This window comes from Gorilla gorilla, chromosome 9, assembly GCF_029281585.2.
Source record: "Gorilla gorilla gorilla isolate KB3781 chromosome 9, NHGRI_mGorGor1-v2.1_pri, whole genome shotgun sequence".
NCBI classification, from domain to species: Eukaryota; Metazoa; Chordata; class Mammalia; order Primates; family Hominidae; genus Gorilla; species Gorilla gorilla.
The window spans coordinates 15,211,639-15,234,670 of record NC_073233.2 but is presented as its reverse complement, the minus strand read 5'-3'; the positions used below and the strand labels follow the sequence as shown (position 1 = coordinate 15,234,670).

Below are 23,032 nucleotides of genomic sequence, written 5' to 3'. Positions count from 1 at the left end.
AATATATGGCCAGGCATGGTGGTTCACACCTGTAATCTCAGCACTTTGGGAGGCCAAGGCAGGAGGATTGCTTGAGGCCAGGACTTCAATACCAGCCTAGGCAACAAAGTGAGATCCTGTCTCTACAAAAAAAAAAAAAAAAAAAAAAATTAACTGGGCATGGTGGCATTCACCTGTAATCCCAGCACTTTGGGAGGCTGAGGGGGGAGGATTGCTTGAGCCCAGGAGTTCAAGGCTGCAGTGAGCTGTGATTGTGCCATTGCACTTGAGCCTGAGAGACAGAGTGAGACCTTGTCTCTAAAAAAAAAATTAAAAATATAGTGTTTGCTTTGCAGTACATTCTAAAAAAATAAAAACCTCACTTTCCCAACACCCAGAGAAAAATCTTAGTCCTCTCCTTTCTAGGTCTTTCTCTACGCATACAGATGTACATATTTATATTCTTTTTCTACCAAAGTAAGATTATACTATATATACTGTTTTTTATTCTATCTTATTTTTCAATTACGTTCACTTTTCTAATTCAGTAACTTTTTATTTTAACTAATACTCAGACCATATTCAGATTTCCCCATAGTCTTAGTCCATTCAGGATGCTATAACAAAATACTTTAGGCCAGGTAATTTGTGAACAACAAAAATGTATTGCTCACAGTTCTGGAAGCTGGAAAGCCCAAGATTTGGTGTTTGGAGAGGGCCTGCTCTTCATAGGTAGGACCTTCTGGCTGTGTCCTCACTTGGCAGCGGAGGCTAACAGGCTCGCTCAAGTGTCTTTCTTTTCTTTTCTTTTTGTTTTTTGAGACGGAGTTTTGTGCTCTTGTCGCCCAGGCTGTAGTGCAATGGTGCGATCTCAGCTCACTGCCACCTCCACCTCCCGAGTTCAAGAGATTCTCCTGCCTCAGCCTCCCGAGTAGCTGGGATTACAGGTGGGTGCCACCACGCCCGGCTAATTTTTGTATTTTTAGTAGGGACGGGGTTTACCATGTTGGCCAGGCCGGTCTCGAACTTCTGACTTCAGGTGATCCACCCGCCTCATCCTCCCTAAGTGCTGGGATTACAGGCGTGAGCCACCGCGCCTGGCCAAAGCTTCTTTCATAAAGACAGCAATCTTGCTTATGAGGACAGAGCCCTGGTGATCTAATCACCTCCCAAAGGCCCCACCTCTTAATACCATCACCTTGGGGTTAGATTTTCACATGAATTTTAATCATGAAGTTTAATTAGCAGTCACACTCATAAAAGCTTATCAGGCCCACCTCCCAAATGTGTCATGAATCGTCCTTCTCCTTACTGTCTTGCTGCCTCCAATCCAGCCAAAGTCTTGACCCTCTTTTGCCAGAATGCAGCTTTCATTTCTCAGAGTGCTGCCTCAGGGTGTTCAGTCTTCTAGGCTGCTGAACAAATGAGCGTTCTAGAATAGTTTAATTATGATACTTCTTTGCTAAAAGCTCTTTGCTTTCTTATTGAGGAGTAACACAGTAAAGTACACAAATTTTAAATGTATAGCTTAATGGATTTCAACATTTGCATACATTGTTATAACCACCACTCCGATCAAGATGTGGAACATTTCTGGCATCTCAGAAGGTCACCTGATGCCTCTTCCCAGACAGTATCCACATTCCTATCCCAATTACTCTTCTGTTATCATTTGTTTTTTCTTTTCTCTTATTTACTTGTTGATTTACTATTTTTGTAAAGACAAAGTCTTGCTATGTTTCCCAGGCTGGTCTCAATCTCTTGGTCTCAAGCCATCTTCCTGTGCCTTGGCCTCCCAAAGTGTTGGGATTATAGGCCACTGAACCTGGCCTGTTTTACCTTTTTTTGATCCTCATATTAATGAACCACGAAAGCTCTTTATTGATTCTTCTTTGGCAAGATAATTCCACCCTTTAACGTGACATTCAGAAGTCTTTGTGATCTGGCTTTTACTTCAGTCCTCCACTTGCACCCTGCCCTTCTGCCACGCCGAAATTGCATGTAGCTTGTCAACATAGTAGGCGCTTACATTTTTTGCACTTGATATTCTCTTGCCCTCCTCACTTTATTCTTTGGCAAATTCATCCTTCAAAACTCAGCTCCAGGCAGAATCAAGGCCTTCTCTGCTCTCCAGAAGCAACAACTGTTATAGGGAGTTGCTTTTATACCTATAACGTTTTTCTCCTCTGCTGGTGGCTTTGGGCTTTCAGGAGCCCAGGGATGATGGGGCATTTCCCCCCTAATTAGTTAGTTGAATTTCATACGAGTAATTCATGGTCTTTCTAGAAAAATTGGAAAATAGGAAAAAAATCACCCACAATCCTACTACACAGAGATAATTAGTGTTTATATATATACCAAAATATATATGAATACTTTAAAACAAATTAAAAAATATTCACAAAATACTAAATATTTGATCTACTTTAATCTCCTGTTATTGTTTAGTTTGTCCCCTCTATGTATTTAAACTATTACAGAAATGCTATGGTGAATATCCTTATACCCATATTTTATTGCAGTTCCTTGATTATTTTGGGGATTCCTAGAAGTAAAAGGGATGAACATTTTTAAGGACTTTTGATGTGCTTAGCCAAATTGCCCTCCAGAAAGTCTTTAACCTGTGTACACTGTACACTTCTACTAGCGTGAGCGAGAGTGCCTGTTTCCAGCCTTTCTTGCCAAACTAAAAAGAATGAAGATAATCGGTATTTGCAAATCTGATAAGATAAAAATGGCATTGCATTTCTTTTTTAACTTCCATTTCTTGGATTGCTATGGAGCTTGAATATTTTCTCATATATTTAATGGCCGTTTAATTTCTATTTCTTTTATGATTTACATGTTTTTGTTATTTATTTTATTTTTAAATTGACAAATAATTGTATATATTTATGATGTACAATGTGCTGTTTTGATTTATATATATATATTTAGAATGACTAAGTCATGCTCATTAACATACATTACCTTACATACCTATGTTTTTTTGAGGGTGAGAACAGTTAAAATCTACACTATTAGTAATTTTCAAGTATGTGATGTATTGTTATTAACTATAGTTGCCATGATGTGCAGTAGATCTCTTGAACTTATTTATTCCCCCTATCTCTCTGAAATTTTGTGTTCTTTGACCAACATCACCCCAATCCCTTCATCCCCTAGCCTCTGGTAAAATGGTTATTTTACCCTCTGTTTCTATGAGTTCAACTTTTCTAGATTCGGCATATAAATGAGATCATGTGGTGTTTCTCTTTCTGTGCCTGGCTTATTTCATTTAACATAGTGTCCTCAGGTTCATCCATGTTGTAGGAAGTGACAAGATTTCCTTCTTTTTTTATAGCTGAATAGTATTCCATTGTGTGTATATAAACCACATTTTCTTTTTTTATTCATCTGTTGATAGACACTCAGGTTGACTCCATATCTTGGCCATTATGAATAATGCTGCAATGAACATGGAAGTGCAGATAGCTCTTTGACATACTGATTTCATATCTTTTGGATATATGCTCAGTAGTGAGATTGCTGGATCATATGATAGTTCTATTTTTAATTTGTTGAGAAATCTCCATGCTGTTTTCCAGAATGGCTGTACCACTTTATATTCCCGTCAACCTCCACATCCTCTCCAACACTTGTTATCTTTTGTCGTTTTGGTGGTAGCCATTCTAATAGGTGTGAGGTGTTATCTCGGTGTAGTTTTAATTTGCATTTCCCTGATGATTAGTGATGTTGAACATTTTTTCATATACCTGTTGGCCATTTGTATATCTTCTTCTGAAAAACGTCTGTTCAGGTCCTTTGCCCATTTTTAAATAAGTTGTTTTCTTACTATTGAGTTGATTCCTTATATATTTTGGGTATTAACCCCTTATCAGATCAAGCAGTTTTATATTTTATTTAATGCATTTTACCAACTTTTAAAATATTAAGAACAACTCATATATACTACATATGTTTTTCACAGTTTGTCTTTTAACTTTGTTTTCCACATACAAAAATTTTTAGTAGTTTAATGTGAAATTTATCAGTTTTTTTGTGTGTGTGTGTGACTGGGTATCCCTCTGTCCTCCAAGCCAGAGTGAGGTGGCACGATCACAGCTCACTGCAGCCTTGACCTCCTGGGCTCAAGTGATCCTCCCACCTCAGCCTCCTGAGTAGCTGGGACTATGGGCACGTGCCACCACACCTGGCTAATTTTTGTATTTTTTCTAGAGACGGGGTTTCACCTTGTTGCCCAGGCTGGTCTTGAACTCCTGGGCTCAAGTGATCCACCTGCCTTGGCCTCCCAAAGTGTTGGAATTACAGGCATGAACCACAGCACCCAGCCTTATTGGTCTTTTCTTTTCTTTTTTTTTTTTTTTTTTTTGAGATGGAGTCTCTCTCTGTCACCCAGGCTGGAGTACAGTGGGGCGATCTCAGCTCACTGCAACCTCTGCCTCTTGGATTCAAGCAATTCTCCTGCCTCAGCCGCCTGAGTAGCTGGGATTACAGGTGCCTGCCACCACACCTGGCTAATTTTTGTATCTTTAGTAGTGATGGGGTTTCACCATGTGGCCAGACTGGTTTCGAACTCCTGACCTCAAGTGATCTGCCCACCTTGGCCTCCCAAAGTGCTGGGATTACAGACATCAGCCACCATGCCTGGCCTTATCAGTCTCTTCAGTCTCTCTTTTTTTTTTGTTTTTTTTTTTTTTTTTTTTTTTTTTTTTTGAGACAGTCTAGCTCTGTCGCCCAGGCTGGAATGCAATGGTGTGATCTCGGCTCACGGCAACCTCCACCTCCCAGGTTCAAGTGATTCTCATGCCTCAGCCTCCTGAGTAGCTGGGATTACAGCCATCTGCCACCACACCTGACAAATTTTTGTGTTTTTAGTAGAGACGGGGTTTCACCACGTTGGTCAGGCTGGTGTTGAACTCCTGACCTCAGGTTATCCACCCACCTCGGCCTCCCAAAGTGCTGGGATTACAGGTGTGAGCCAACGTGCCCTGCCTGTAGTATTCTCTTCACCTTTGTATCCCTAGTGCCTAGCAGTGACTGTCTTATTTTAAGTGTTCAGTGAATATTTGCAGAATGGTGCAACCCTTGGGGGTCCATGGGTAGAATTTGAAGGGTCTGCAACTTGGATAGGAAAAAAAAATTACATCATTTTCATCCACCCCGATTGAAATTTAGTATTTCTTTTTTATTATGAATATAGGCAATAAAACAGGAGTAATGGCAGTACCTGTGATTTAGTCACCCATAGAAATCATGGATATTTCCCTGGATAAACCCTGGGTTAAGAATCTGCTTTACTGTTTTTTTTTTCTTGAGGCCATTTTATTTTTGTGTCAAATACCTAAGCAATACCTGGTACTCAGTAGATACCCAATAAATATTAATTTAAAAAACTTCTTATTTCAAAATATGCACAAAAGTCAGGAGAACTGATTCAGTTATCTTGGCTATTATGAATAATGATAGCCATTGTTCCCATCTGTATAATGAACTCGATATATTCTTTATCTGCTTCAAATGTTATTAACATTTTGCCAATTTTATCTTTCTCCTCCATTCCTGGACATTATGTCATTTACCCAATAATATTTCAGGAAGCATATTTGATAAGAACTTTAAAAATCTATAACCACTTTCTCACATTTAACCAAACTAACAATAATTCCTTAATATCATCTGTTATTCAGGCCGTATTTAAATGTCCTCAGTTGTCTCAATGTTGTCTGGTATTTAAATGCTGGGCATGGTGGCACGTGCCTGCAGTCCTATTTTATTAATAATGTCTTTTTGACAATTGCTCTTTCCCTATTTAACATTTTATTATTATTTTTAATGGGAAGTTGTTGATTTGGGTTCTTTGGTCTTATTTGTAAAACTTAAAACATTTAAGTCTCATTTAAAGTTGTTCTTGGACATAATTTAAAGTGAAGTGTGTGATGGGTAAATTTCTTCAGGTATGATCAAAGCTCTAAGAGATATTTCTTTTTCACTTGCTCAAAGAGTCTACTCACCTTGTTACACTGGAGGTAAAAATACTTTCTCTGAGAGTTTTATATGCATCTCTGGACTTTAATTGTATCCTTTGCAAAATTGGAAGAAATTTGGATTTGGGTCTTCTCTGCCTGCTGAGTTTTTTCTTTTTCTTATGCTTAAAAATATGAGAATGTCATAATGGTAGTCTCTGGTTGATGATTTTGTACATCTTTTGTATTCAGAGCAAATCCTTCTATTGTTTTTAGATAGCATTTTTTTCTATTAAACTTTATAGATTTGAGGCCATTTGTTCAAAGACTTTGATCATTTGCGGGATAGTTCTCTGAGCTGCATTCCTTCTTGTGCTTGTCATCTTGTGCATGCTTTGAATCTTTTATTGAAAAATATATTTTTGTATTTTATATCTTTTTCTGATAAGTTTTTTCTGTAGCATCACTTCTGTTTTTATTGCATTCATCAATTCATTTAGTATGGACCTTACGTTTCTGTTTCTTTTGCAGCCAGCACTTGCGTAGTCTGTTTCATTGCCTTGAGAATCAATATCAGCCATTCTGTAAATTTGATGACAAATATTGAGAGCTTACTGTGAGGAAGGCATTCCATTACAGGGATTAGCTTTTCTTTTCTTTTCTATCGTTAAGCTTTGTTTTCTTTGACTGCTTATACCCTTTTCCTATATATTCATTCTTCTCTGTTTACTGATCTTTCTTTCATAGTTTCAAACTATTTTATTTGTATTGTATTTACTGAGATTTGTGAGAAATTCTTTTAAATATACTATTGAGATCCCACTTTATGTTCGTTATAAAAGGTAAAGGAATTGAGGTATTTTGAATTTTGTAATGGCGAGTGTAATTAATGATCACCTAGTTATAATCCCCCCATTTTAGGAAGTGACTTTGTATAAGGGAAACAAAATTCCAAATTCCCATTTCATTCTTGTTAAGATTAGCTTGAAGGGAGAGCCTCCCATGATGGGAGAATGCTCTCCACTAGGACGTGGTTTGTACCATGTGGGCGTGTCTCTGGAGAGCTGGCTCATTGGTGCTACAGCCTCAGGTAGAGCAGCAGCTGAATGACTGACTCCGGAGAAGTTTCACTGAGTGGTTAGCAAGTGTGAAGCCCTAAGCCAAAGACTATGAAAGACCCAAGAATTCAGAATCCACGTGTATATAATGAACCTTTAATTTTGTGAAAGAGATAGACATTTGGATGAGTGGCAGGAGACAGTGTGTCCATTGGAACTGTAAGCAAGTAGGTGTCCCGCACAGTAAAGCATTGAGGGGTCACCCTGTGGGACAGGAACATGTCTAAGTCACAGCCTTATCTTCAGAGAGGCATCAAACACCTACAGCAAAGAGCTAAGGATTAATATCAAAATACAAATGGATCATGGAGCGGTTTAGAAATATTGCAGGCCGCCTCTGGTATAAACAGAGAATGATGAGGGTTTAGAGGTAGAAGAACTGACTATAAGCAGAAGTGTTTGAGGAGGCTGCATGGAGAACAAGGGGCATCATCTTGGCCCTTTGCAGGTTGGCAGGATTTGACTTGGTGAAGAGAACTAGAAAGGGGACTTTAACTGGGAGGACTACTCTGGGGCACAGAGGAGGGAAGCTGTTTTATGAAACCAGGTTCATTTGTTCCCATCTGTAGGTTCTGCCCCGTCCGCAAGCAGCCGCGTCTTGGCTCACTCCTCTTTTCCCCTCCTCCCCATTGTGATGACCATGAGCCTTCTCTTGGACTGTCTGCCCGGTGGGCCCTTCAGCCTGGGCGCTGCTTTGGTCCGGATGATACTGTCCTCCACTTGCCTTCTTCCAAGGATAGATAGCGCCCTGACCTCTAGGGCCAGCAACCTGTGGGGGGATCTTCCTTCCAATGTCACCAGCCTTACCAGCTTCTTGAGTATTTATTCCTTCATACCACACTCAGCCTTCTTCTGGCTCCTTGCTACTTGTTCTCTTAGCATAGACACTGTCCCCTCTCCCTTTCCCCAGACATAGGCTTCCGGGTTGCAATTCCATGAGTGTTCATAACAAGCCTCAGCAGTACACTTTAGGTCTTACTGTCCTTATGTCCTCTGGCACGTCCCTGTCTGTGTTGCTCTGTGGACCATGGTTTCCCATCTAGAAACCATTACTTGCAGTGGGGAATGATGCACATGAGGACCTTCGAAGGGCTTGTAGGAGCTGAGGCTGTGGGAATGAAGTGTGGGCCCTGATTCTGAAGGGACTTGATTCAGTCCTGAAGAGAAACCGTGTATTTTTGGTTTCTAGACACTCTGTAATTTATTTAGTCAGACCTTTACTGAGCACATTTAGGCTGTCTTCAGTCTCTTTCTGTTAAAATGTAACAGTAATTATCCACAAATAAACATAATTTAATGTTAATTTTGATAATGCCACTGTTTTGGTGGGAGAGGCAGATAAGCTAGTAGTCTTCAGACAGGGGATATTTTCTAGATCCTTGACTTTCTATATCCCCTTTCCAAAGGCTGATCTGTCTGAGAATTCAGTTGCACTCAAGGTGTTTCCTTTCTCAATCACTCTTCTCCCACTTTACAAAAGGAAGACATAGTCATTATTAATCTGGAGTCTTGCTGTTTGTGTGCCTGATGTGTGAAAGCCTCCAGATTAACAAGCAAAGGAACAATTAGGACTATTATTAGGAAAGTGAATGACTGTGAGTAGCAAATCCTTTTCTAAGTCAGATGGTTTCCAATTCTTGCTTTCAACAAAATTGAAGGCATTGTCAGTTGATAGATAATTAAAAATAATTTTTGATTATAGGTCATGACATGATTTTGACTTGTGATTCTAAAGATACTGATATTGCTATAGCAAAATTTATTTTACTTCTCCCATTCAAGTACTAATGAGGCCTGACCCTGCTTAGCTTTTGAGATCAGACGAGATGGCACATTCAGGGTAGTATGGCTGTAGACTCTCACTTCTGTTTAGTTATTTATGTGAACAAGGTTTCTTGGTGCTTACCACTATAAAAATGAAAAATTAATGCATTTTGAATAAAATTTTACTTTTTATGTTTAATAATAGTACCAATTTCTAAACCAATTATGTTTTGATCATTTGCATATTCAAACAATAAAGATAATGAAAACCCAATCCAGAAGAAGAATTTTTTTTTTAACATTTATGGGTTATAGCCTGGATGTGGTGGCTCACACCTGTAATCTCAACACTTTGGAAAGCCGAGGCAGGAGGATCACTTGAGGCCAGTAATTCGAAACCAGCCTGGGCAACAAAGCAAGACTCTGTTCCTACAAAAATAAAAAATAGAAAGAATTCGCTGAGCAATGTGGTGGGCATCTGTAGTTCTAGCTGCTTGGGAGGCTGAGGCAGGAGGATTGCTTGAGCTCAGGAGTTTGAGGCTGCAGTGAGCTATGATTATGCCACTGCACTCCAGCTTGGGTGATACAGCAAGACCCTGTCTCTAAAAAAAAATAAAATAAATAGAATAAAAAATTGAGGTTATAATCATAGCAGAATTTAAAAATTTATGCATTTATATGTATATATGTATAATATTAATATATATATTGCAGAGAAGTATAGGTTGATCAGTAAAAGATTTTGAAGCATAAATATTAGGATAAAATTCTGAAAACGAAATAAAAGGAAGTAAGAGTTAACAAAAAGGCATAGTATAAAATGTACGTTCTTTAAATAGATGATCCACTATGGCATTTAGAGTCCATTGGATCATTTAGATTCATTTAAGAGAGTAATGTTGTATTTAATTTAAAAATGTAAATATTTATTTATTTTTAATAAAACATTTTTGTCGAGACAGAGTTCTGCTCTGTCACCCAGGCTGGAATACAGTGGTGCAATTATGGCTCACTGCAGCCTCGATCTCCCGGGCTCAAGCCATCCTCCCACCTAGCCTCCCAAGTAGCTGGGACTGTAGGCATGCACCACCACACTTGGCTAACTTTTCGATTTTTTGTGGAGCTGAGGTTTCACTATGTTGCCTAGGCTGGTCTTGAACTCCTGAGCTCAAGCCATTCTCCCACCTCAGCCTCCTCAAGTGCTGGGATTACAGGCATGCACCACTGTGCCAGGCCTGTAAATATTTATAAAATGCCAATATTTAGAATATGGCAGAAAGTACGTCTTCACTACTGGTTGTGATGCAAAAATTTAAATATTAAATGTAAGGAGGGTAATATAACATTCTTTTAGGGCACATAAGATAAACAGACATTTACAATGGAGTATGATACAGATGTTTGATCAGAGGAAAGCAAAAAATGTTGAGGAGAAGATGCAAGGGAAGCCCATGGCCAGAGAAAGCAACCAAAGGAGGTGCCGTGGGAGCGGCATCTTGAGGGACTGTTGGAGTTGGCTTAGCAAACAGAGGAGGGAAGCCATTCTGGGAAGAGGGAGTGGTGTGTGCAAAGGGTCTGGAGGTAGAGAATATCAGGATCAACCTTGGGGGAAAGCACAGGTGTGGCATGAGCAGGATGGTGATTTACGGCAGCCAGACAGCGTATTATTTGTGACAGGATTTGTGTATTCCATATGAGAGGAGGGCTTGGAAAGGAGAGGCGGTGGTGGGGCTGGAGATCTGTGGAGGTAGCTGTTGCCAAGGGCCAGGCATGAGCAAGTGAGGCCAAGAATGACCCTTGAAGGGGTGCTTGCTTCCCAGTGACTGTTTTCCATCTTAGTAATCTTCTGGACATTTTTAGAAATGCAGAGATTCTTATTTACATTCTGCTAGAGGAAGAAATTGAGGCCCACTGAGAGTCTGTTCCTCTTGCAGGTTTTGTACTTAGTAGCAATGGGCTGATTGGGCTTAGTGCTGCAGCCTAAGGTTCCACATTGGCCACATGCTCGATTAGGGCCCTTAGCTTGTTATTAAGACGAGTGACTCCGGCCGGGCACGGTGGCTCACGCCTGTAATCCCTGCACTTTGAGAGGCCGAGGTGGGCGAATCACCTGAGGTCAGGAGTTCGAGACCAACATGGTGAAACCCCGTCTCTACAAAAAATACAAAAATTAGCCAGGCGTGGTGGCACTTGCCTGTAATCCCAGCCACTCAGGAGGCTGAGGCAGGAGAATTGCTTGAACCCGGGAGGCGGAGGTTGCAGTGAGCCGAGATCGCGCCACTGCACTCCAGCCTGGGTGACAGAGTGAGACTGCATTTCAAAAAAAAAAAAGAGAGAGAGAAAAGAAGAGCTACTCTAATTTTGGAGCCGAAATTTGAGATCCTTAGGCCAGTACAGGATTTTTGTCCTGATTTTTGAATTTGCTTACATGAGAAGCCTTTACAGAGTCCTAAACATTAAATCAAACTGAATGTATGCATTTACTAAATCACCCTTACTGTAAAGAATTTAACTGTATAAACTCTTTGGTCTCAGGAAAGGTAGCACGTGTGACACTTTTCTGGTACAGGGAATTACAGGGAATTCTTTGGCTTTCATGATGTCTCCATCATGAAATAAATGAAATAAGACTTTAAATAAGTGAAAGACTTGAAATAAGTGCAGTGAAATAAGACTGTGAGCAGTCCCAAAAAATATTTATGGCAATTTTTTTCCCATTTGGAACATTTGTTTAGCACAGTGATAGAGACCTGATGTGGTGTTTGAGCAGGGCAGATTGAATGCACTCCAAAAGGAAACCATAAAGGGTTGAGTCGATACCACACAGAAACACGAGGTGGTGGGATGAGCGGTTTTTCCACATTTTAATATTTTCCAGGATGACACTGAAAGCCTTACCCTTAGAGAACCCTGAGCCACCTAATAATTCATAACTCCAGACTCTTGAGAGGGAGAAATGGAGGTTTATACCATTAAATAGATGTTCTGGGCCTTTCCTAAGAGAGGCTGGAAAGGAATTGAGGGCAGTCATCGGAATGTGACCAGCACAGCAAGGTAAGGGACACTGCACGACTTTGATTCCTTGTGGAACAATGTCTTATTGATATCAGCATTTCCAGCTCCCTGTTTTTAAAAAAGTCTCTAAAAAGCCTATTTTTTTGGGAGGACAGGAGAGAAACCTGTCAAGGAAGTAATGAGTCAGCACCGGGGACCTACTATGTGCCGTTCACAACTTGATACTTTCGTGAACGGATTGTCTCAGAGAGGAGGAAATCATGACTCAGAGAAATTATGTAAATCACTGAAGATCCAGGATTTGAACTTTGGTTCATTTGATTCCAGATTTCTTTCTACTACTTTGCGATGCCGCCTTGTGCTGAAATCGTGGAGAACGGGGGATACTCCGGATTGAACTGGGGAACTCATGGTACCCAGCTAACTGGCCTGAAAACCCAAGTACCCTTGATCTGGAGGTGTTTGGGGAGAGGAAGAATGATGGTTAGAATAGAGGAATCGAGGAGAGAGACACCAGGAGTTGCTCAGACTGTTTCCGTTTCATGGAAAGGGTTGTGCCATGGCATGTAGTCCATGGTGGTGGTTTGGAAGAAGTGGGTCCTGAATTCATCTGCTACCAGTTACCCAATGAAGGAAAATGGGAGAAATGTGGCATATGGGATTTTACAAAACACGTTTTTCTTTTATTTTGAGACATGGCCTTACTCTGTCACCTAGGCTGGAGTGCAGTGGTACAGTCATAACTCACTGCAGCCTCGACCGCCCAGGCTCAAGCAATCCTCCTGCCTCAGCCTCCTGAGTAGCTGGGAATACAGGTGTGTGCCACCATGCCTGGATAGTTTTTTAAATATTTAGATTTTTTTTGTAGAGATGAGGTCCCACTATGCTGCTCAGGCCGGTCTCGAACTCCCGAGCTCAAGCGATCCTCCAAGCTTGGTCTCCCAAAATGCTGGGATTACAGGCATGAGGCACCTGGCTTCACAAAACACACGTTTTGTTTGTTTGTTTGTTTCTTAATTTGGACCAACATAGGAAAAATTTTAAATTTTTTTTTTAGGCAAAGGGACTAAAAACAAAAACCTCAAATCTATTATCATCTTCACAACATATAAGAAGAGACATTTGCAAATCAAAATAATAAATAAATTAAAAACAAGTCAAGAAAATGGGCTAATAAGACAGCAAAGAAAGAACCTTCCACTTGTCTATTATATAGTTAGGTTAGATTTAAGATGTTTGAATCATGGAAAATGACAGCGTAAGTTTCTTGATATTTGTCAGTTTGGGAATTTTTATTTAGTAGTGCAACATTAAGAGAAGTTTGACTGTCCAGCTTGTTTCATGCCTTTTTCTTTTAAAATCACAGTTACTGTTGGGAGTCCATTTTAACAGATTTTGATGAAAACAGTATCAACGAGCATTGTAATTTCACTCAATATGGAATATTCTGGTGGATGGCAAGAAGGGGAGTGAGAACAGTTCTTAGGCTTTCAGTTCCGTGGCCAGGCCAGGAAGAAAGCAGGAGTAGCAGCTCCTGTGTGTGACTGGTGAGGGCTGCAGGAAGGGGCTGCAAGGACCTCTCTGCCAGTGCTTCCTATGTGGGGTGGGGCTGGATGCTGCACAGCACCCTTCCTGCCCAATATGGAACGGGTAGGAGTCTTATTTGAGAGGGATGCTGTGGATGGTAAAAACTTTCATCTTGGCCTGGACTGATATTTAGGAGAGCCCCTCTTGTAAAGGAATTATCCTGTTTGGTTCTCCAAAAAGAGATCTACAGGAGAAGGCACAGACAAAGGCCCCATTGTTTTCTCCAGGGCAGCTGTTCATTGCGTTGGTGCTGGGAGGGGTGTGGGAAGCTTGCCCGACTCAGGCCTAGGTGCTCAGATGTGGGAGTGGTCCTGCCGTTCAGCCCTATTATTTTCTTCTGAGCCTTTCTTGTGGGGTCTTTTTGCAAACTGCATTTTCCTGCAAGCAGCAGAATCTTAACTTCACCTTTTTTGTGGTCTTGGTGCCCTGGAATTTTGGTGAATGCTGAGTGCCTGGGAACAGAAAAGCCTGAAAGCACCTTGGGAACTCCCCAAGTCCCCTCTCTTTTGTCCAAGAGAATACCTACTTCTGCCTTTCCAGGGGCTGTGCTGGGGGAAGTGTGTGTGTTGGCCTCTCTGGAGAAGGGCATGCTAGCTTCCCTGGCCTGTTTACATTAGTCTCATTCTCGCTGCCCTTGATTACAAATGAGGCACTGGGCGGGGGATTTCCCTGCTTCCAGGGAGGTCACTCCTTCCTTTTGTCTGTGCTCTCAATTTTTCCACCTGGGGAAGAGCTGCCTTGAAAAAAAAACCCAAAACTCCCCTTAGCTTAACTTCTTGTCTCATACACTGTCCAGTAAGTGGATCAGTTCATAATCAGGAAGCAATTCATCTGTCTCCTGAAATTCCCTTCCCCTGGGTTCTCTTAGTCCTTTTCTCATTCTCCTGTCTCTGCTGTAGTTATCAGCACTCCTTCCTAACAAAATGAAGTGTTCCCAACCCAGAGTCTGGTCTGCTCCCGGGCGCTTCTTGAGCTGAGGTGTTGATGCAAGGGTTCTGGACCTTAGGAATGTGTGTCCTGGCACTTTGAGTAGAATGGAAACCCTTTGAGGTTAAGAGCTCCAGGTTTTTTCCTTCCCTCTTCCCCACTCTGTATGTAATGCTTGTGAGAGGACAGGAGGGGTCACTGGGGAGGGGGACCACTGGTGGCCCAGTTTGCTGGTGTGGTCACCTCAGAAGTGAGGGAAAGCCTGTTGCCCTGAGCATGGGTAGAAAGCTGGCCTCAGACCTCTTTGCTCTTCTGTGGAAACCCCCGCCCACCTTTTCTTGTTCAGTTGAACAGTCTCAATATCAGAGCCTCTAATACAATTAAGGGATCCTATTTGAAGCCCTTTCTTAAAGGTTACTGGAAAGTGTAAGTGAATTTTACTTGGTGGTAACAACCTTTCCACTCTTTTCACAGATTTCACACCCTTTGGAGAGTTTCTTTCTTGGATAATTCAGGTAGGTTTTTACATTTTGTTTTTTAAATCAGTGGATCTAGTTCCGTACAGTGACTTCTTCAGTTCCCCCGGCAAAGATCCTTGTTCGGGTCCCTTGAATTTCCTTCTGATTCCACTGATGATGCTCCTGGTTTCCCAGGGCGTCCATCTCATTCTCATAGATTCCTGTCTACCTTATCATGTTGCAAGCTTTATTCTAGCTTCTGTTAGGCCAAATTAGTATCCATTCTCTTTCTCTCTTCCTCCTTTTTTCTTCACTGGAAAGTTAATATTTTGCCTTTGGGCTTTTTTTCTAAGCCAGGTTTCAGTTCAGACCTTGGTGCTGGGAGTAGGCTTGGATTCCTGTGTTATGTTGCTTCAGCATACATCTGTGTTGTAGGCCTAAGAATGGTCATTGCTTCTATGTTGCTGTGAGATTTTAGCTCCATATCCTTTTGATCAAGCTTTGTGTTGGTGAGCACTTTTTGTGTCCTTTAAGAATTCCTTTCCCGCCCCAAGGTCATGAAGATAGTCCTCCTAAGTTTTCCGTAAATGCTTTCCCTCTCAGATGACATTCCCATTTAGACCTACAATCCTATCTTTAGATCTCAACCACTTTTAAAACTCGGATTCCTTTGTTCCCAGCTTGTCCTCAGTTTAGGACTGCATTTTTCCTCTTTTGTCACCCATCTGCTGGCCTTTGCAGTGGTCTCTTCGATTTCCCTCTGTGCTGTGCCTACCCAACTCCCACAGTTTTCCTCTCTGGCATAGGTCACAGAGGAAATATTTAGTTAGTCCCTGCCAAACATTCTGGCTGTGTTGTTTTGCTTAAAAAGACATGCAGTAAACTGTTTTGATTCTTGGTCGTGGTGCTGTAGGGCAGATGTTTCTCCTATAACGGAGGTGTTGTGGTCAGTTGGAAGGAGTGGTGGACGTGAGTTCGGAGAATTGGATTCTAATCCCTGCAGTGTTACTAGTTTGTGGTGGGATCTTGCGCAAGGCACATTTATATGTCTGAATTTCCTTTTGTTAGAGGGGAACTTATTTCATGGTGAAGAAGACGGGACTCTGTGGGTATGAGATAGGAATCTAAAGAGTAAGCCTGGGAGATCCAGGAAAGACTAGACAGGCAAGAGGCAGAGAACCATTAGTGTGAGCATCCTTAGTGGAACTGGAAGGGAACTCAGATGACTCCAAACAGATAAAAGTAATATATGTAGTCACTTTGAAAAAGTATAAAACGTGGTAAGAAAAACTGATGGAAATTCTCTGACGAGGATCACTTAAGGAGATAACTGCCTGTCCATGCCTCGGCTTGCTGCGGGTCCACACCTGTTTGCTGTCACCCTTGGGATGTGGGAGGCTTGGCCTTCTGCGGTTTCAGTTCCAGAATTCTTCTTCCCGCCTTCCACCTCCTTCATAAACTCAGGAATATTTGAAACTCAGCCCAGATCTTCACCTGGCTTTGATTTCTCCATCATGCGGAGATTGGTCCTTGGAAGTTGTAGCTTCCAGAGACCTTCGATGTTTGCTAACATGTCCAAGCTCTACATTCATTGATTGTTGGTTCTGTTCATGGCTATGTTCAAATTCTTGTACCCTGAGGGTGGTATGATTTGGTTCCAGCAAGGAAGGGGAGGGTATTTGGGGGACCCTATCATCAAGAACTAAGAAATAAAGGGAAACGGCTGGATGCGGTGACTCACGCCTGTAATCCCAGCACTTTCGGAGGCTGAGGTGGGCAGATCACAAGGTCAGGAGTTCGAGACCAGCCTGGCCAACAGAATGACACCCCATCTCTACTAAAAATACAAAAATTAGCCGGGCATGGTGACGGGCGCCTGTAGTCCCAGCTACTCAGGAGGCTGAGGCAGGAAAATCACTTGAACCTGGGAGGTGGAGGTTGTGGTGAGCCCAGATCATGCCACTGCACTCCAGCCTGGACAACAGAGCGAGACTCCATCTCAAAAAGAAAAATAAACGGAAACAACTGAGTAGGTGTCCTCTTGGTGTTCCTGAGAGGCAGGCCTTTGAAGAAGAAACAAAATGGTTTAACTTCTGCCTATGTAATCCCCATCCCTCCTCCCCAAATACACTTACTCAGACAGAGCTACATTTCTTCCTTATCCCTGTACCCTTCTGAAATGACTGAGATTTAATCAGATCTTGCATAGTTTAGACTTTTTTTTTTGTTCCAGTTAAAGATTTGCATTGGCTTCTTCCAGTACAGAATGAGTTGGACAAAGACAATCTCCAAAGTATTTTGCTGTTCTGTGGTCCTTTGTCGGGCAGAAATTCTCCTAAAGAAGTACTGAGGGCCGGGCATGGTGGCCCACGCCTGTAATCCCAGCACTTCGGGAGGCTAAGACAGACAGATCACTTGATCCCAGGAGTTCCAGACCAGTCTGGGCAACATGGTGAAACCCCAGCTCTATAAGAAATACGAAAATTAGCCAGGTGTGGTGGTGTGTGCCTGTAGTCCCATCCACTCGGGAGGCTGAAGTGGGAGGACCACCTGAGCCCAGGGAGGTCGAGACTGCAGTGAGCTGAGATCGTGCCACTGCACTCCAGCCTGGGTGGCAGAGTGAGACCCTGTCTCAAAAACAACAAAGTAGCCGGGCGCGGTGGGTCACACCTATAATCCAGCACTTTGGGAGGCTCAGGCGGGTGGATCATGAGGTCAGGAGTTTGAGACCAGGCTGGCCAACATGGTGAAACTTCATCTCTACTAAAAATACAAAAATTAGCCGGGTATGGTGGCGCATGCCTGTAATCCCAGCTACTTGGGAGGCTGAGATAGGAGAATCGTTTGAACCTGGGAGGCGGAGGTTGCAGTCAGCTGAGATTGCACCACTGCACTCCAGCCTGGGCGACAGAGCAAGACTCCGTCTCAGAAAAAAAAAAAAAAAAAAAAGAAGTACAGAAGGATGCTTGTCTTTGCAGGGTTAGTGATGAGAGTTAGAGCATGAGGACCCATGCTCACTGTTGCTGTGCCCAACCCTGGGAGGCTCTCAGGCTGCTGAAACTTGCTAGAGAAAGTTGTGGAGCTAAGTGAATATTTCTGGGCAGAAGAGCTCCATAGTTGATTCTGTATACTTTCAAGTAGGACTTCTCTGTTATTTTGCAATTTTTTTTTTTTTTGTATTTTTAGTAGAGACGGGGTTTCACTGTGTTAGCCAGGCTCGTCTCCAAATTCTGACCTCCTGATCCACCAACCTCGGCCTCCCAAAGTACTGGGATTACAGGCATGAGTCACCGTCCCCGGCCCTATATTCACCATGTTTTTATGTATTCCATAAGCCCTAACTGCACTGTGACCTACATCCCCGATGAGGATGCCTCCTACTTTCCTGAGACTGTTAGAGCTAGGTAACATAGAACTCTGGGGTAGTTTATTTTCTTTAGATAGATCGGTACTCAGCCAGCCAGCTCAGGAGAACAGGCAGTGAGCATTCCCTGTAGGCTCTGTAGACGTGTTCCTTGTGAATGCCAACGATGTCTGGTTGAAGTAATAGTTTGATCTGGGGCTGGATAAGAGTTGTGAGCCTGTGTCTGGCATTTGGTATTTTCCCCCATTCTTTGATCTTAAGTTGTCCTAGGCAGGTGACCCAACTGGTATCTGTCACATAATATCCAGTGCGTCCTCCCTGGCACTCCGATTCTCAGTAGTCATGAACCAGCTGGCTTCTGTATCTCTCACCAATCACAGGTAATTGAGGTCTCCCTCAGGTAAGTGTTCTTCAGATCCTACTCACATCCTCTTTAATCCCCATCTTTCCTTCTCTTTCTGTCCTTATGATTTTGCTTAATTGCCTCCCAAAAAACCCTCCTTATCCCCTTTCCTTTTTGCCTGTGGGATAAAAGCTAGCTTTGATCATAGCTGGTAAAGTGTGAAACCAAGAATACTTCTGAAAGGACAGTCAGACATTTGGGAATGAAAGTAGACGGTTTGAAGTATCAGTGCCATCACTATTGTTCTTGAGAATGCTTTTAAAGATTCCCCCCAGATATCCATCTTTTAATTAACCTGCCCTTCTTCCAGGACCACAATTTGAAATACGTAAAAATTATTATTTATTTGTTTTTTTGGAGACAGAGTCTTGCTGTGTTGCCCAGGCTAGAGTGTGGTGGCGCGATCTCGGCTCGCTGCAGCCTCCACCCTCTGGGCTCAAGCAATTCTCCCACCTCAGCCTCCCGAGTAGCTGGGACCACAGGCACACACCGCCATGCCCGGCTGATTTTTGTATTTTTGTAGAGATAGGTTTTGCCATGTTGCTCAGTCTGGTCTTGAATTCCTGGGCTCAATTGATCCGCCCACCTTGGCCTCCCAAAGTGATGAGATTACAGGTGTGAGCCACCGTGCCTGGTCAAAAATGATATAATTTTATTCCTCTTACGTTTTGTTTTATTGCTAGTATTTACAGAGGTATTGTTTTGTGTCTTTATTATGTATAAACAGTATTTCAGCCATGTTGTTCATTAATGAGCTTGTCTGCGCATCTGGCTACTATGTCTCGTGTTGTTTCTGTGGAAAACTGTCTTCAACCTATAAAGGGTGACTGCCTGAAAAAGGAGCTTTTAGTGAAAACACAGTCTGTTCACCCTCTGGCCCCTGCTGGTGAAGTTGCTCTAGAAGAGACTGACTCTGTTCCCATTGCATGAAGAGGAAGAAAAGTGCTTCCAAGGGCTTCCGGGAGCAGGTCAGGAAAGCTAGGTCTGTTTTCTTCAGTCTCGGCTAGAGGAGTTGGAATGTGCCATGCCTAACTTTGCCTAAGCTCTTTTCTTTTTCGCACTGTGTGTCACACTGGGAAAAACTTGAGCTTAAAACCCAATGAAATTCTCCCACTTTGAAAATCATGATGTAATTATGACAGGATCACATTCTTTAAACTTACTGTTTAGTGGGGTTAGTGGAGTTATCTCATCTGATTTTTGACAAGGAAATAATACATTCTTGTTGCAATGCTGTATCAGGTCTTAGGATGGAAAGCGTCTAATTTAAAGCTACAGACCTTTCCTGTAGGACGCATATGCTGCTAATCTATGAAAACTGAAGATGTCCCAGTGCACTGTGTGTAAACTGCAGCATCTCCTTGTGGAATGAACAGTTCAGGAAAATAGAATGACTTTCCAAACTGTACTAGGTTCCAGGTGACTGAAAATTTCCTGTGAGGGTGGGAAAGCTTATCCAGATGTTCTTGCTTGGGGATCAGCGTGTGTCATCCCGTTCCAAAGAAGTACAGTCACAGCTGATTTTATCTTTCTCCTTCTTTCTGTGGTGCCCAGGGATGCTCTTTTTGAGTTCATCTTTGGTCTTGCCTCTCTGAAAAAAGCAGCATGCATTTTGATCTAGGTTTAAACAGTTAAAATCTGTGGCCACAGGGTAAGGTGAAACTAATGGCTCTAAGTAGCCAACTTTTTACCTTTGCTTCACTGGCACCAGGCTGTGAGTAACTGAACTAACCAGCTGCAGACCCTTATTATGCAATTTTGAGGTAAGGATGGGTGAAATCCTAGGGGCTGGGAGACAGACATGTTTGGCTACCAGAGAGATGACATCAGTTCATTTACTGGTGCTGTGGAGGAAGGGGAGATTCCAGGTGCTTAGCCTTCTTCCTGCATGTGGGGGTGTCCAGAGCCACCCTTAATCCTATTCGCAGCCAAGGTCTTTGCTTGGGAAAAACCGTATTTAACTCTGTGCCTCCTGTTATCCCCATAGGGACATGAAGTTGGAAGGGTTCTTGTATCTTTGGCTTCCCGAACAAAGCTTTGAAGAACAGACGTGTGTCTATATGTGTCTCTGTGTGTATTTTGTATTAATGCTAGCAACTGATTAAGGTTTTCAGAGTCCAGGTCGTATATGAGAAGGGGAAGTGTCATCTGGATTTTATGGAATCTGTATTAGGAATTGCCCTTTCCTTGCAAAGGAAACAGTTAATGATGTAATCCACTTTTAAATTAAAATTATTTTATTATTTTATTTTGATATCCTTCACGTGGACACTTAGTATATAACAGGAAGGCATCTTTAATAACTCTTTCTGTGTTCTGCTCCTTCTCCTGTGCTTATCCTAGAACAGAGCCTTACAGGGTCATAATTTGGAGGAAGCACAGGCTTCTGGGAGCTGTGGTACTAACAGTAGGACTGAAAAAAGCCGTATGACCTCTGAAGCGTGACTGAGAGAATCAAGCTAGGAGGCATTGGAGCCCATCTGCTCACCAGCTTTGCTGGCCTGTCAGATGTTGGGCTTCCCCTCCGGTTCTGCCCTCCTCCCTCAAGATGTGTTAGAAAATGAAGCCTGCTTCCTGGAAAGCAGGTGACGCCAAAGCTTATGCTAAGAGGATCCGACCTCATATCTGCGTGCCTGCCTTGGCTCCCCTGTGACTGGATTGCTTCGGGTCTCCCTAAGACCCTTGCTCACATTCAAGTGCAGCCGCTGCTTACTGGAAGCCGTCTGGGGCCAGCCCAGGCTTGTTCTGTCAGGGCCTCTTCCCACCACTGTGTTCTCGCCTCCTGTGGGGTTTCACATACAAGGGCCTCACCATCCCTGAGTTGCCAGAATCCTTGTTCTGAGAACCCAGTGCCTCCCAGTCAGGGCCCAGGAAGCTGTGGGTAAGCTCTTGGTTTCCTCCTCGGCCAGACACTTCTGGGAAACTATCTGCATTCCTTTCTGCCCAACTCTGCCTCTGGGCTCTGGGGCTGTGGGGGGTGTGGCTGCCTCATGCCTCTGTGAGGAGGAATGCTAGCGCAGTTCCACTGAGACCAGCCATGGAAGGTAACCGGGAGTTTGAAGGTGGAATTCCCTTTTCTTGCAGTCCTAGAGCCAGGAGCTAGCTTTTCATGGATTGTGATGAGGTGTTGGTTCTTTTTTTTTTTTTTTTTGGAGACAGAGTCTCACTCTGTTGCCAGGCTGGAGTGCAATGGCACAATCTCGGCCCACAGCAACCTCCGCCTCCCGGGTCCAAGCAATTCTCCTGCCTCAACCTCCCGAGTAGCTGGGACTACAAGTGTGCACCACCATGCCCAGCTAATTTTTGTATTTTGTACTAGAGACGGGGTTTCACCGTGTTGGCCAGGATGGTCTCGATCTCTTGACCTTGTGATCCGCCCACCTCGGCTTCCAATAGTGCTGGGATTACAGGCGTGAGCCACTGTGCCTGGCCGAGGTGTTGGTTCTTTTAAAAATTTTCCAACTTGCTTTCCTGTCTCCCTGTCACTCTGGAAGGTGGGGGTGAGGGGTAGGAGGAGAGACAGTCAGCTCAGTCGGCTGTGATCCATCTTTGGCACTGGAGATGGGTGTGGCAGATACCTTTTGTGAGGAAGGAGCTTAGAGGCAGATGAGAGAATCTGCCTCTTGGTCTTGGTATAACTGGACGTCTCCCCAGTCTGGCTCTGTTGACACTCTGAATGGTTTGTGAAGGCATCCCGTGGCCCCTGAAGGCATTACCATCCTTACCAGGTTTAAAATCTTTCAGAGTGCACCCAGCATCATCAGCTCCTGCAAGCAGAAAGGGCCCAAGGGAGCATGAACACACACTGGGTAGAAGTTAAGCCTGGTTTTTTAAAATTTAAGTTTAAATTTTTAATTATTTAGGGAGTGAATCCTACAGAACTTAATTTTTCCATCTTTTTTTATGGAGACAGGGTCTTGCTGTGTTGCTCGGGCTGGTCTTGAACTCCTGGGCTCAAACAGTCCTCCTGCCTCAGCCTCCCAACGTGCTGGGATTATGGGAGCAAGCCACCCCACTGTGTGCAGCCCAGAAGTTGAGCCTGAGAGGTAGGCTTATTGCCCTGTGTCTACCCAAGGGTGTGTGTGTGTGTCTGGAAGTGGAGATTAGGAGTGAATGCATCTTATAAACAGGAGAAGATCTGGAGAGACGATGGTGGGGGCTGGCTGTGGGGAGCACAAAAGCTGGGACTTTTGCAGAGGTGTATTTGCTCCCAAGTGGCCAGAAGCCAGGAGTAGTGGGGAAGGTGGGTTTAGGCATGCTAGGTTATGCTTGCATTGCTGAGTACCTTGGGTATGATGGCCAGGAATGCTTTCCTCTGGGAATTGGGCCGATCTCCTGACAATCCTCCCCATTTTACACCCATTACATACTTATGTGATTCTTACCTATCAGGGAGGTCTTGGGGTCATGTGTTGTGGGGCAGAGGCTCTGAGTCTAAGAATGGGCTGGTC

At 43.1% G+C, this 23,032-nt stretch overlaps 1 protein-coding gene across 8 annotated transcripts in view; it reads left to right on the top strand.

Annotated features, from left to right (window-relative positions):
• The window catches only part of DENND2B (DENN domain containing 2B), a 222,032-nt gene that overhangs the window by 58,463 nt on the left and 140,537 nt on the right, over positions 1-23,032 (top strand). For 3 of the 8 annotated variants that reach the window (XM_063710957.1, XM_063710963.1, XM_055355397.2), the window contains exon 2: positions 14,831-14,871. The exons of 4 other annotated variants lie outside the window; for them this stretch is intronic. The gene's annotated coding sequence lies outside the window, so the exon portion shown is untranslated. Of the gene's footprint in view, positions 1-14,830; positions 14,872-22,494; positions 22,628-23,032 lie in introns of those variants that run through there. One more of the 8 variants, XM_063710960.1, reaches the window with a different exon arrangement.